This window comes from Clarias gariepinus, chromosome 13 (assembly GCF_024256425.1).
Source record: "Clarias gariepinus isolate MV-2021 ecotype Netherlands chromosome 13, CGAR_prim_01v2, whole genome shotgun sequence".
Classification (NCBI taxonomy): Eukaryota; Metazoa; Chordata; class Actinopteri; order Siluriformes; family Clariidae; genus Clarias; species Clarias gariepinus.
The window spans coordinates 19,288,707-19,301,138 of NC_071112.1; positions in this window are offsets into that span (position 1 = coordinate 19,288,707).

A 12,432-nucleotide genomic window follows, 5' to 3' on the forward strand; every position below is an offset into this window, starting at 1 on the left:
GTGCAATGCAGGGAAATTCAACCCCTATGTGGGATAACAGTCCATTGCAAATCACAAGCTCCCACACATTCATTCACACATGGAAATGCATTTACTGCAGCATTTGCAAGTGTCAGCTGAAGGTACAATTACCCTTAAGGTCAAATTCACCTACAAAAGTATATCTTTTGTCCAGCAGTGACACTTGTGCCTAGTTACCACCGTGTCCTTATTTGGCACAGCAACAAACCTATTGCTCTGCTTTTGATTGTTTTTTACCTGCACAAACAGAACAGATCAAAGTCCTCTTAGGCATAGGTGCAAAATAATAAAGAGATGCTTATATATTATATTACATATTACTGGTGATATATATTATATACCATATATATTACCAGTAAGGGCAAAATAGTACTTTGCTCTGGGCTTGAACTGAGAATTAATCAGTTAATTTAAGGTTCTGCAGACCTCTTCTTCAGCCCAACTGCAATATAAAACAAAACAAAAACAAACCACCAAACATATTTAATGACAAAATGGTGCCTCTGGTGAAAACCTGTGTCACTCATAATTCATCCTCTGCAGCCATAATCAAAGGTTCTGGCTCATGTGTCCCTCCCCAATTCTTTCCCAGGGTGTATATACCTCAATGTTATATTGTAAAAGAAAATACAAAGCAGACGGAAGCAATTTCATGCACCACGACACATGATGTATAAACAAAATGGCTCCTGATATCCGTATGAAAACCATAAAGCCTTCACAAGATGCTCAGTTTAACTTAATTCTTTAGGGCTGATGTGGGAGAAATGTACAGATTGCTGCTGAGCAGTGGCCTGTGCAAGTGTACCATTCTTGCTATGCTTTCACAACTCTATATTTGAAAATCAGAATGCAAAATGCACAAAGAGTTTAATGCATATAGTTGGCACAGATTTCATTAAACTCCGTCCTACAAGCCTGATAAGCAAATATATAGGTCCCAATATTGTGATGCATCTGAACTACACTGGTTGTATGTCAGTGATCTGCATGATCACAGTTGAATGGCTGTGATCTTTACATCAGAAAATCTAAGAAAACATCACAGCATTAATGGGGACAATGATTAATAGGCTAACATGGGCTGAAATAATTATAAGAACAATGATAGTATTAATGATAGTACACCAGAAATTTTCCCTTTATCACCATAGTAGCAAAGAGGTGTCCTGTCATGTCTATGTCAAAATTAGCATCAAACTTCAAACTCCTTGGACTACAGCACCCCCACACCATGTTCAAATTTGGCACACACCTGGACTCAATTACTATAGTACCTCACCTTCTGTATATAAGCACACTCCAGAAACACACTGCCATATGTATATGTATATTATTGCTTAAAGGCAGCAGGAGGCAGCAGGAATGCTTTACTGTCACTGGTCAAAAGCTACTGTGGACCACTGAGTAAAAGAACAACCACAACAGATAGCCATGCTCAAATTCAAAACATCCCAGCTATCTATCACGCCAACACCACTAGTGACAACTAAAGCAGAAATATCTTCCCTGGCCCCTGTCCTAATGCTCGCTCGGACATGTATTCTGGTATACAGGGGTTTCTGCTTCAGTGCTTCCTGTAGTTTTCTAAGCGAGAGAGGGTATCCAAATAAGGTAAGCTGATGTGGAGCTGACTGTGGTGTGACCCCAGGTACAGCACAATTCATCCTATGATTAATTCATTGAATTATTTTGCTGCATATTTGATCATGCACCTGAATGTAAATAGATTAGTAAAGGCAGCTTTAGGGTAAAGAGAGCTGAGTACACCTAATCTGAGTATGACTGAGTATGCATGAGTTGATTATGCCTGAGTATGCCGCAGGCAGTGGCCAGAATAAAGCTATACCCAAGGCAGCATGTCAACAAGGCTTAAACCCAACAGTGCTTGAGGTTTGCATTAAAACGTCATGCTATTGACCAGACTGTTATTAAAAAAATCTCAAGCTCTTCGTTTAACTTCTCCTGAAGCCACTCTACATTCAGACTCTAGGTTGAGACCCCATAGAAGAAGGATTGGTAACAGATTGCACTAAACCTCCTTACCTTTAATGCAGTGCAGCAATCATGAGGCCATCTGTCTTCTAATGCCAGTCACATCCAAGTATAGTACAGCATATTTAGCTTTGTCAGGATGAAAACACATAATCATTGTAAATTGGTCTTAAATCTTGTCTCCATGTATTTACAACAATATCCATCCCAGTCTCCAGTGGAATGTTCAGCAAAGAAGAACCCAGTGGTCTGCCTTGTCACTGTCCATACGACCATGGTGATTATGCTCTGCAGAACCTCAAGAAAGCATTCTCCACAGCACACCTACACTCACCTAAAGGATTATTAGGAACACCTGTTTAATTTCTTATTAATGCAATTATCTAATCAACCAATCACATGGCAGTTGCTTCAATGCGTTTAAGGGTGTGGTCAAGACAATCTCCTGAACTCCAAACTGAATGTCAGAATGGGAAAGAAATGTGATTTAAGCAATTTTGAGTGTGGCATGGTTGTTGGTGCCAGACGGGCCGTTCTGAGTATTTTACAATCTGCTCAGTTACTGGGATTTTCACGCACAACCATTTCTTGGGTTTACAAAGAATGGTGTGAAAAGGAAAAAACAACTAGTATGCGGCAGTCCTGTGGGCGAAAATACCTTGTTGATGCTAGAGGTCAGAGGAGAATGGGCCGACTGATTTAAGCTGATAGAAAAGCAACTTTGACTGAAATAACCTCTCGTTACAAGCGAGGTATGTAGCAAAGCATTTGTGAAGCCACAACACGCACAACCTTGAGGCGGATGGGCTACAGCAGCAGAAGACCCCACCGGGTACCACTCATCTCCACTACAAATAGGACAAAGAGGCTACAATTTGCACAAGCTCACCAAAATTGGACAGTTGAAGACTGGAAAAATGTCCAGTCTTGATTTCTGTTGCGACATTCAAATGGTGGAGTCAGAATTTGGCGTAAACAGAATGAGAACATGGATCCATCATGCCTTGTTACCACTGTGCAGGCTGGTGGTTGTGGTGTAATGGTGTGGGGGATGTTTTCTTGGCACACTTTAGGTCCCTTAGTGCCAATTTGGCATCGTTTAAATGCCACGGGCTACCTGGGCATTGTTTCAGGCCATGTCCATGCCTTTATGACCACCATGTACCCATCCTCTGATGGCTACTTCCAGCAGGATAATGCACCATGTCACAAAGCTCGAATCATTTCAAATTGGTTTCTTGAACATGACAATGAGTTCACTGTACTAAAATGGCCCCCACAGTCACCAGATCTCAACCCAATAGAGCATCTTTGGGATGTGGTGGAACGGGAGCTTCGTGCCCTGGATGTGCATCCCACAAATCTCCATCAACTGCAAGATGCTATCCTATCAATATGGGCCAACATTTCTAAAGAATGCTTTCAGCACCTTGTTGAATCATTGCCACATAGAATTAAGGCAGTTCTGAAGGCGAAAGAGGGTCAAACACCGTATTAGTATGGTGTTCCTAAGAATCCTTAAGGTGAGTGTATTTTTTCTATGCACTGATCTGCGGTCTTGGTCAAAAAATCTGCCAAGCCAACTATCTCTTCTGTCCCAAATCCTGTTTTAAGGGAAACAGGTATGTTCTCCAGACTTTTGTGGTTGGTCTTTCAGCTGCTCCCGGCAAGGGGTCACCCACAGCAAAATACCCAGTCCGCACTACAACTTGGCACAGGTTTTACGCTGGATGCCCTTCCTGACGCAACCCTTCCATTTTATCCTGCCTCTGCAAATATGCTCACTAACATACAACAATTAATATTATCATGAACCATTGTACGTCCAAGGTTCCAGATACCTTAACCTTTAGGTAAATTAGAACCTATGCCATTTTTGCAGTGCATCTGATCACACCTTGCTCTAAACGTTATGACTGACCCACTGGTCTCCAAGGGAAAGACTGGAATCCTGGTGATCATAGATTGTGATTCTAATTTTGTTGCTACAGTATGCACAGCCTTTAAAACTGCTAAGCTATCATTTCACCATGTGTTCAGATAATTTAATAATAATAATAATAATAATTGATTATTTACAACTAAATGAATAAATGTATTTAATAATAATAATTAAGTAAAAAAATAATAAAAGGATTGGGCTCGTTTCTTGGCATAAGGGGATTTATGCAGAACTGGCCGAGGCACTTGGCCGGCGAGCTCAATACATTTAAGTAAATTCTCAGCACTGCATTTACTCAAATACTGTAGCTACAATCTAAGAGAGACTTACAATCTCATTAAACAGTATGCAAACCACATTTTAAAATTTGCTGAACTCTTTTAAAGCTTCCAAAATATTTTAACTTTAAGAACCACTTACATTACACTAGTGTGGCAATTAATGCAATGCACAATGAACCTTGACAGACAATGAAAGTGTGAAGCAATCAAACCCATGATTAGCCATGAATAGAGTCTTCAAATCAAAATGACTTTTTTCTTCTGTAATTCACCAGTTATTATAATGAAATTTCAGCACAACGATAGCTTACAGGATTTGATTGGAGACACAGTAGCCTCTTGAATAAGAATGAGTTTCTGAATAAAATAAGTAAATAATGAATATGTATTGGTAGCAGGCAAACTGTGCTGCATTACTACATTAAACCAGCTAATGAGATTTAATTAAATGCAATCTATCTGTTTTAAATAAACACTGCGATCCCGACTCGTTTCATAGACACATTTAACATTTTGTACTGGTGGCAGTACTCACTGACTGACTGGTCAAATTTGTATAAATTACCCAAAATGCCCCCTCCCCCATAGAAAAAAAACAGATCTTTATGGGATTATGTATGTAAATCCTGTTATGTTTTGGCGATCAGAAACATTTGATGATGCCTAAAGAGCCTCTGCTAGTTTGGTTAATTAAAAAAAAATTTCTTTTAGTCAATTATCAGTGTATAATGCAAGAGTTTGTGGTAGATTCATATGGTAGTTGTGCTGTAAATCAGGGATGTGGTGACTCTGTGGTTAAATCTTTGGCCTAATGCCTGGAACTAGTCAAATACCGGGGTTGCAACATTTGAATCCTTGAGCCTAACCCTCAATCTGCTCAGTATTCTGGATAAAACCAGCTTAAATATTTTGGGATACATTTAAAAGCAATACATTTTAAGCATAATTCTTTGCATTTCATTTTAAATTGTATCTGATTATCTATGATTAACGGCATGTTGTGGCCCCTAAAGTTAATATTAAGATGCTTTATCCTTTATCCAGCTCTCTGCCACTCTTTTATTATACAGTTTATAATATACTGTATTAAATGAAGTGCCAAATGCATGTATTAAATGGGGAGAATTGGGGGACTTAATACTTTTTCTATTCTTTTAAAGTGTTCTGGCAATAAACTCTAAAGCCAACAAAATAAACCCCAGATAATACCAAGTATTACACTACCATTTCATGTGGCATTTTATTGGGAACTCTTTGGTTCTTATTGCTCAGTTCTATTTTTATTGGTCAGTTTTGATACAATAAAGCCACATGCAGCACAGCAAAGAACCTGATGTTCATTCTTCGGTGCTGGTGTGTATTGATCTTGGTGGTAATAAGGGGAGTCTATTGAAAAATAATGATTTTTCTATGCTAACAAACCCATATTGTTTGAAGAGTTTGTATGAAGATCCATTAGTAGCTGCTTATATTTCTCATTATGGGAGATGTCAGTATCATCTTCCCCTGGGCACCAAGGGCAGAGGAGCAGTCTCCTGTAACACGGAATGTATTTTCAAAATAATTGAAGTTTGAGAGAAACTTCTCTTCTGTCCCCTGTGAGAGAATTTATATACTAACTACATTGTAGAAGTAGGCTAAAACTTGGGATGAAGTGTCATCTCAATCATAAATCATCTTTAATTTTGCCATTTCTTTATGGAAAGTGACATCATGGTATTGGGTTACAAGCCCTTCCCCAGCTGGCACCATTCCTCTGATTCTTTTTGCCCATGCTGATGTCTGTTTGACATTCCCGGCTGATCTAGTCTGGGCTCATCAGAATCTGATACCTGATGCATGTACTGCAATAACCAAGGTCCTTCTGAAAGTGTTCACTGATGTCAACATCTCTAGGAACTTCTACAGCTCTGGTGATTTGTGTGCTTTCACACAGACCCCTGCCAAGATGCATAAAGTTTTAAAGAACAAGGAAATCCATTTTTTTTTGTTCCCCAACCCCCCTAAATTTTTTATATTGTGATTACTCATTCCAATCCCTTTCCTGTCAGTCCATGTTTAATTCTGAGCTCTACAATCCCCTGTCCTATCTCTATTCTATTTTGTCAAATCTGCTCAGTTTGCCTTGATTCAGTGGTAATTGCTGTACTATGAACAACTTGTCTCCTTACCTATCTTATAATGAGCCTCTCCATTGTCTTGATGGCTTTCTTCTTTCTTATCCAGAAAAAAGTCATTCTTTTACGCCACTGTTACCTCTTTTCACTGAAAAGGACAGTGTGATACTGCTGTTACCTGAAGTAGATGGTTTAAGACACTCCATACTGTTTTTATTTATATATAAATATTGTGCTTGGGAAAAAATATTATCTGCTTTTTGTGTCTGGTGGGAGCTGTCATCATCACTTGCCATTTTTTGGGTGCATTAATGGACCCGCAGCATCAAACTAAATTAGCAGTTGCTTATGTCAACAATAAAGTACACTCCAATCAGCATGTCTCAGACAATTGCTCAGACAATTCATGCAGTAGAACACCATTACTTCCTCAAGGCTTCGTATGTTACAGGGTAATTTAGAGTGACAACTGACTCTCTCACATTTACAAAATTTGGCTTTAACTTCTCAAGCAATGCCACCACCTACATCAATTACTCTTAAATACACCTCAGTTTATCACCTCACCAACAGCTAAAGGAACAATAATACATAGTGGCTTTTTGTATGTGTACCCTACTTACTAAACATACATTGCTTTAATAATCTTCTGTGATGTTCTTTCTGGTGTATTTATTCCTGGTCAGAGTATTCCAGCATCAACACCACACAAACTACTGAAAATACAGTCACACAAAATCCCCTCCCAACAATGACTTTTTGGGATTGTTTTGCCCAGTCTCAGGGGTATGCTTGTGATATGATCTTGATAAATGTTTTTAGATAATGCTCTGATAGGTGAGAAAAATGATAAGATCTTATACAACTTGTTCACACCTACACCTAAACAGGGGTCTGCTGATGTTAATTACTTCATTCAAGAAGGTGTTATCTTATTCCTTCCTCAACATTGTTTAGGACATAGTTTTGTTTTAGACAAAATAAGAAAAAAAAATCAGAAAATCACATTGTAGGATTTTTAAAGAATCTATTTGCAAAATATAGTAAAAAATAAGTATTTGATCACCTACAAACAAGCAAGATTTTTGACTTTCACAGATCTGTAACTTGTTTTATAAGAGGCTCCTCCCAGAAACAAAATTATAGACCTGCACCAGGCTAAGAATACTAAATCTGCAATAGGTAAGCAGCTTGGTGTGAAGAAATCAACTTTGGGAGCAATTATTAGAAAATGGAAGACATATAAGACCTCTGATAATCTCCCTCAATCTGGGGCTCCATGCAAGATCTCACCCCTGTGGAGTCAAAATGATCACAAGAACTGTGAGCAAAAATCCCAGAACCACACGGGGGGACCTAGTGAATGACCTGCATCTAAAGTTAGCTAGAGAGCATTTGGGTGATCCAGAAGAGGATTGGGAGAATGTCATACTGTATGGTCAGATGAAACCAAAATAAAACTTCTCGTCTTTGGAGGAGAAAGAATGCTAAGTTCACCCAAAGAACACCATACATAGTGGGGGAGGAAACTGTTGGGGCTGTTTTTCTGCAAAGGGACTGTTTCGTGTAGAGAAAAGAATGAATGGGGCCATGTATCGTAAGATTTTGAGTGAAAAACCCTCCTCCAGCAGCAAGGGCATTGAAGATGAAACGTGGCTGGGTCTTTCAGCATGACAATTATACCAAACACTCCGCCTGGGCAATAAAGGAGTGGCCTTATAAAAAGCATTTCAAGGTCATGGAGTGGCCTATCCAGTCTCCAGATCTTAACCTCATAGAAAATCTTTGGAGAGAGCCCCAAAGCATCAACAGGAATAGGCCCAAATACTGTACCAGCAACAGTGTGTGAAAATCTTGTGAAAACTTACAGAAAACGGTTGACCTCTGTCATCGGCAACAAAGGATATTGAAAAAAGTATTGAGATTAAATTTTGTTATTGAAAAAAAAATTTTTCCACCATAGTTCGCAAATAAATTCCTTAAAAATCCTACAATGATCCTATAATGATTGAGATAATGAGTGGAGAGGAGCCTCTTAAAGAAGAAGTTACAGGTCTGTGAGAGCCAGAAATTTTGCTTGTTTGTAGGTGACCAAATACTTATTTTCCACCATAATTTGCAAATAAATTCTTTAAAAATCCTACAATGTGATTTTCTGAATAATTTTTTCTTATTTTGTCTTTCATAGTTGAGGTATACCTAAGATAAAAATTAAAGGCCTTTCTCAACTTTTTATATATGAGAACTTGCACAATTGGTGGCTGACTAAATACTTCTTGGCTCCACTGTACAGTATATATATGCAGTATTGTGCAAAAGCCTTAGTCACCATATTATATGCTGTACCAATTCTGTTATAAATGTTTGTCATGTCTGCATAATTATATACAAAGTCATTTAGTATTTCCATATATAACTGGTCTGGCTATCAGCGTTCAAATTAAATAGCTTTTCCATTTATACAATAATAATATTAACAGCAACTATTTTTGTTCCGTTTTTCATACTATTGGGCTTCGCCTTTTTCCGTTATTTGCGCTTTTTGGAAAACGCGCGAGTTTCTTCATCTAAAAACAACAAACGGAATTCAGGTCCAAACGACCGACTTAGGTACGTTATCATGTCTACCATTCAGCTCATTCAGTGTGTGGAGTGCAGGATGTTTAGACATTCTTCCTCCGTCGTTAGTGGTAATTTTACTTGTGATAGGTGTGTGTTAGTGAGCGCTCTGACGGAGAAGATATCAGCGTTAGAGGAGCGCATCCAGATTTTAGAGAGGGCTAGAGAGCGTGAGAGCAGCGTTATTCCCGTAGCGGACAGTCTGGGTGCCGGAGTCTGAGATAACCAGCCCCCGGCTCCGGCATTAAAGCCCTCACAGCGGGGCGAGTAGTTGACGACTCAGATACTCGTTCAGCCAAGGCTAGCCCAGCGGATCACATCTCTTCTGCACTTCACGAGTCCAACAGGTTTGCTCTCCTTAGTGAGAAACCTGAAAGAGCTTTGGTTATAGGAGACTCTATACTGAGACATGTGAAATTAGCCAGGCCTTTAGGGGCGCCAGCGGCAGTGGTTAGGTATCCCGGGAGCCAGAGCACTGGACATAGCAGGTAATCTTAGGGCTCTCTTAGGGCTCTAGGACAGCACAGGTTCTCCAAGATAGTGGTACATGCTGGAGCTAATGATATATGCCTTCGTCAGTCAGAGGTTAGTAGGAGTAACTTTACATAGGTGTTTAAACTAGCAAAGGCGATGTCCGATGAAGTAGTATGCTCTGGTCCCATCCCAATGAGACGTGGCGACATAGCTTACAGCAGGTTATGGTCGCTGAACCGCTGGATGTCCAGGTGATGCTCAGAAAATAACGTGGGCTTCATAGACAATTGGAAAACCTTTGAGGGCAAAACTGGCCTGTAAGGGCGGGACGGTGTCCATCCCACTCGGGAAGGTGCTGCTCTTATTTCTTGTAGTATAGCTCATAGTCTCAGAAGAGGCCTAGTTAATCGGGTGACAATCCAGAGCCCAGGCCAGGTAGCAGACAGCAGACGGTTCACTTTATTGAGACTGTAATCACAAATTTAGAAAGACTCAGAATGTCTGTTTTAGTAACTTAATTAACATAAAGACCACAAACTCGGATCATACTGAATGCGCAGCCAGCACCTCTGATCTGAAGCTAGGACTGTTAAATATTAGATCTCTCGCATCTAAAGCAGTTATTGTTAATGAAATTATCACGGATCAGGAATTTGATATTCTCTGTGTAACTGAAACCTGGATTCTGAATTTCTTAATGAATTTGCAGATTTATTCTCTAACCTAGTCGTTTCTGTAGACAAAGTGTTAATTGCTGGGGATTTTAATATTCATTTTTTTCAGAATCCAGAAGACCCTCTGCATAGAGCATTTATGTCCATACTGGACTCAGTAGGAGTAAATCAGTGTGTAGTGGGACCCACTCATAAAGCGGTCACACTTTAGATTTAATAATATCTTTCGGATTAAGCATAAGAAATTTATTCACAACTCCACTGTCTGAAGTTATATCAGATCACTATCTTGTCTCAATTAAAGTGTGTTATAGTGATAATGTACGCACAGCACCACGCTACAGTACTAAACGTACATTCACATCAAATACCACACAGAGTTTTCAGTAATCTCCCAGAGTCAACAACTTTGATTGGACCCCGTCTGACCCCACAGAACTCGATTGAACTGAATATTTATAGTCGACTGAATATTTATAGTCGACGTTCCGTTATACCTTAGATAATGTAGCTTCAGGTAAAAGAAAAATTATTAAAGATAAGAAACTTGCTCCCTGGTGTAACGACCACAGCTCAAAAATTAGAACGTTAATGGCGTCAAACTAAATTGTTAGTATTTCAAATAGCATGGAAGGAGAGCATCCTGAACTATAGAAAAGCTCTTAGTGTAGCTAGATCAAAGTATCTCTTCACTCTTATAGAAAATAACAAAAATAATCATAGATTTTTATTTAATACCGTAGCCAAATTAACTAGAAATAAGACCACTTCAGAAATCTCCACGACAACATCGTACAATAGTGAGGACTTTATAAACTTTTTTAATAATAAAATTTTAAATATCAGGCATAAAATTGAGGCTTTGTAACCTGACAATGCAATTGATGCAGATATTAAACTAATTATGTCAAATCGGAACTTGGAATACTTTACTCCCCTTAAAGAGAATGAACTAATTTAACTCATCGCTTCTGCAAATTCATCAACTTGTATATTAGATTCTATACCAACATTTTCTTAAACAGATACAGCAATAACAGAACCCCTGTTGAGAATAATTAATTCCTCACTCAGCATTGGGTATGTTCCAAAATCTTTTAAATTAGCAGTTAATAAACTGATTATTAAGAAACCGATAGTAGCGGAGCAGCTATTCTTATATCTACATAAAAATAGCATACATGAACTGTATCAGTCAGGATTTAGGCATCATAACAGCACTCGTTAAGTAGTAAATGACCTCCTATTGGCCTCTGATCAGGGTTGTGTAACTATGCTTGTTTTACTCGACCTCAGTGCAGCGTTTGACACCACTGATCATGGGATTCTTCTTCACAGGTTAAAAAATGAAAATGTAGAAAATAATGTAGTAGGAATTAAGGGTACAGCCCTCTCCTGGTTCAGATCCTATTTGACCGATCGTTATCAGTATGAAGACTTAAATGGTGATTATTCTGCATGCACTCTAGTGGAGTTTGGTATTCCACAAGGTTCAGTTTTAGGCCCACTGCTTTTTTCCCTATACATGCTTCCTCTTGGCAACATAATTCGTAAAAATGTTATTAGTTTTTATTATTATGCTGACGACACACAGTTATATGTCTCAGCAAAACCAGATGAGAAAAAACAGCTTACTAAAGTTGAGCAATATGTGCAGGACATAATAATCCAATCCTGATAAGACAGAAGTTGTAGTCATAGGACCGCATTCAGCTAGAAGTAAGATTTTAGATCACACTGTAACTTTAGATGGCCTTTCTGTTCCATCGAGTGCAACAGTAAAAGACCTCGGTTTGATTATAGATTCCAGCCTTTCCTTTGAAGCACATGTAGATAATATTACCAGGATAGCATTCTTTTACCTCAAAAATATTGCCAAGATAAGAAATATACTGTCGCTAAATGATGCAGAAAAACTAGTTCATGCTTATATCACCTCCAGGTTGGACTATGATAATGCCTTACTGTCTGGTTGTTCAACTTGTCTCAGTGTTTAAGTCTAGGGTAAAAACCTATTTATTTAATCAAGCATTTTTATAAATAGATTTGTCTTGAGCAGATCTACAGTAAAGGGGCAGATCTAGGGGACTCATGGACGTAGACTATTACGGTGAACTGGTATGGTTAGATGCTGGCTTCTCCACTTTCATTGATCACTTTTAGTTATGCTGTTATAGTTAGTCCTGTCGGAGTCTCTGCATGCACTCTACACTAAATATGCATTCACATTATACATCATGTGACTGCGACCATACCTAACTGTTATCTCTCCTCTCTTGCTCTCCCCTCTTCTGTTCTCTTTCCCCCTC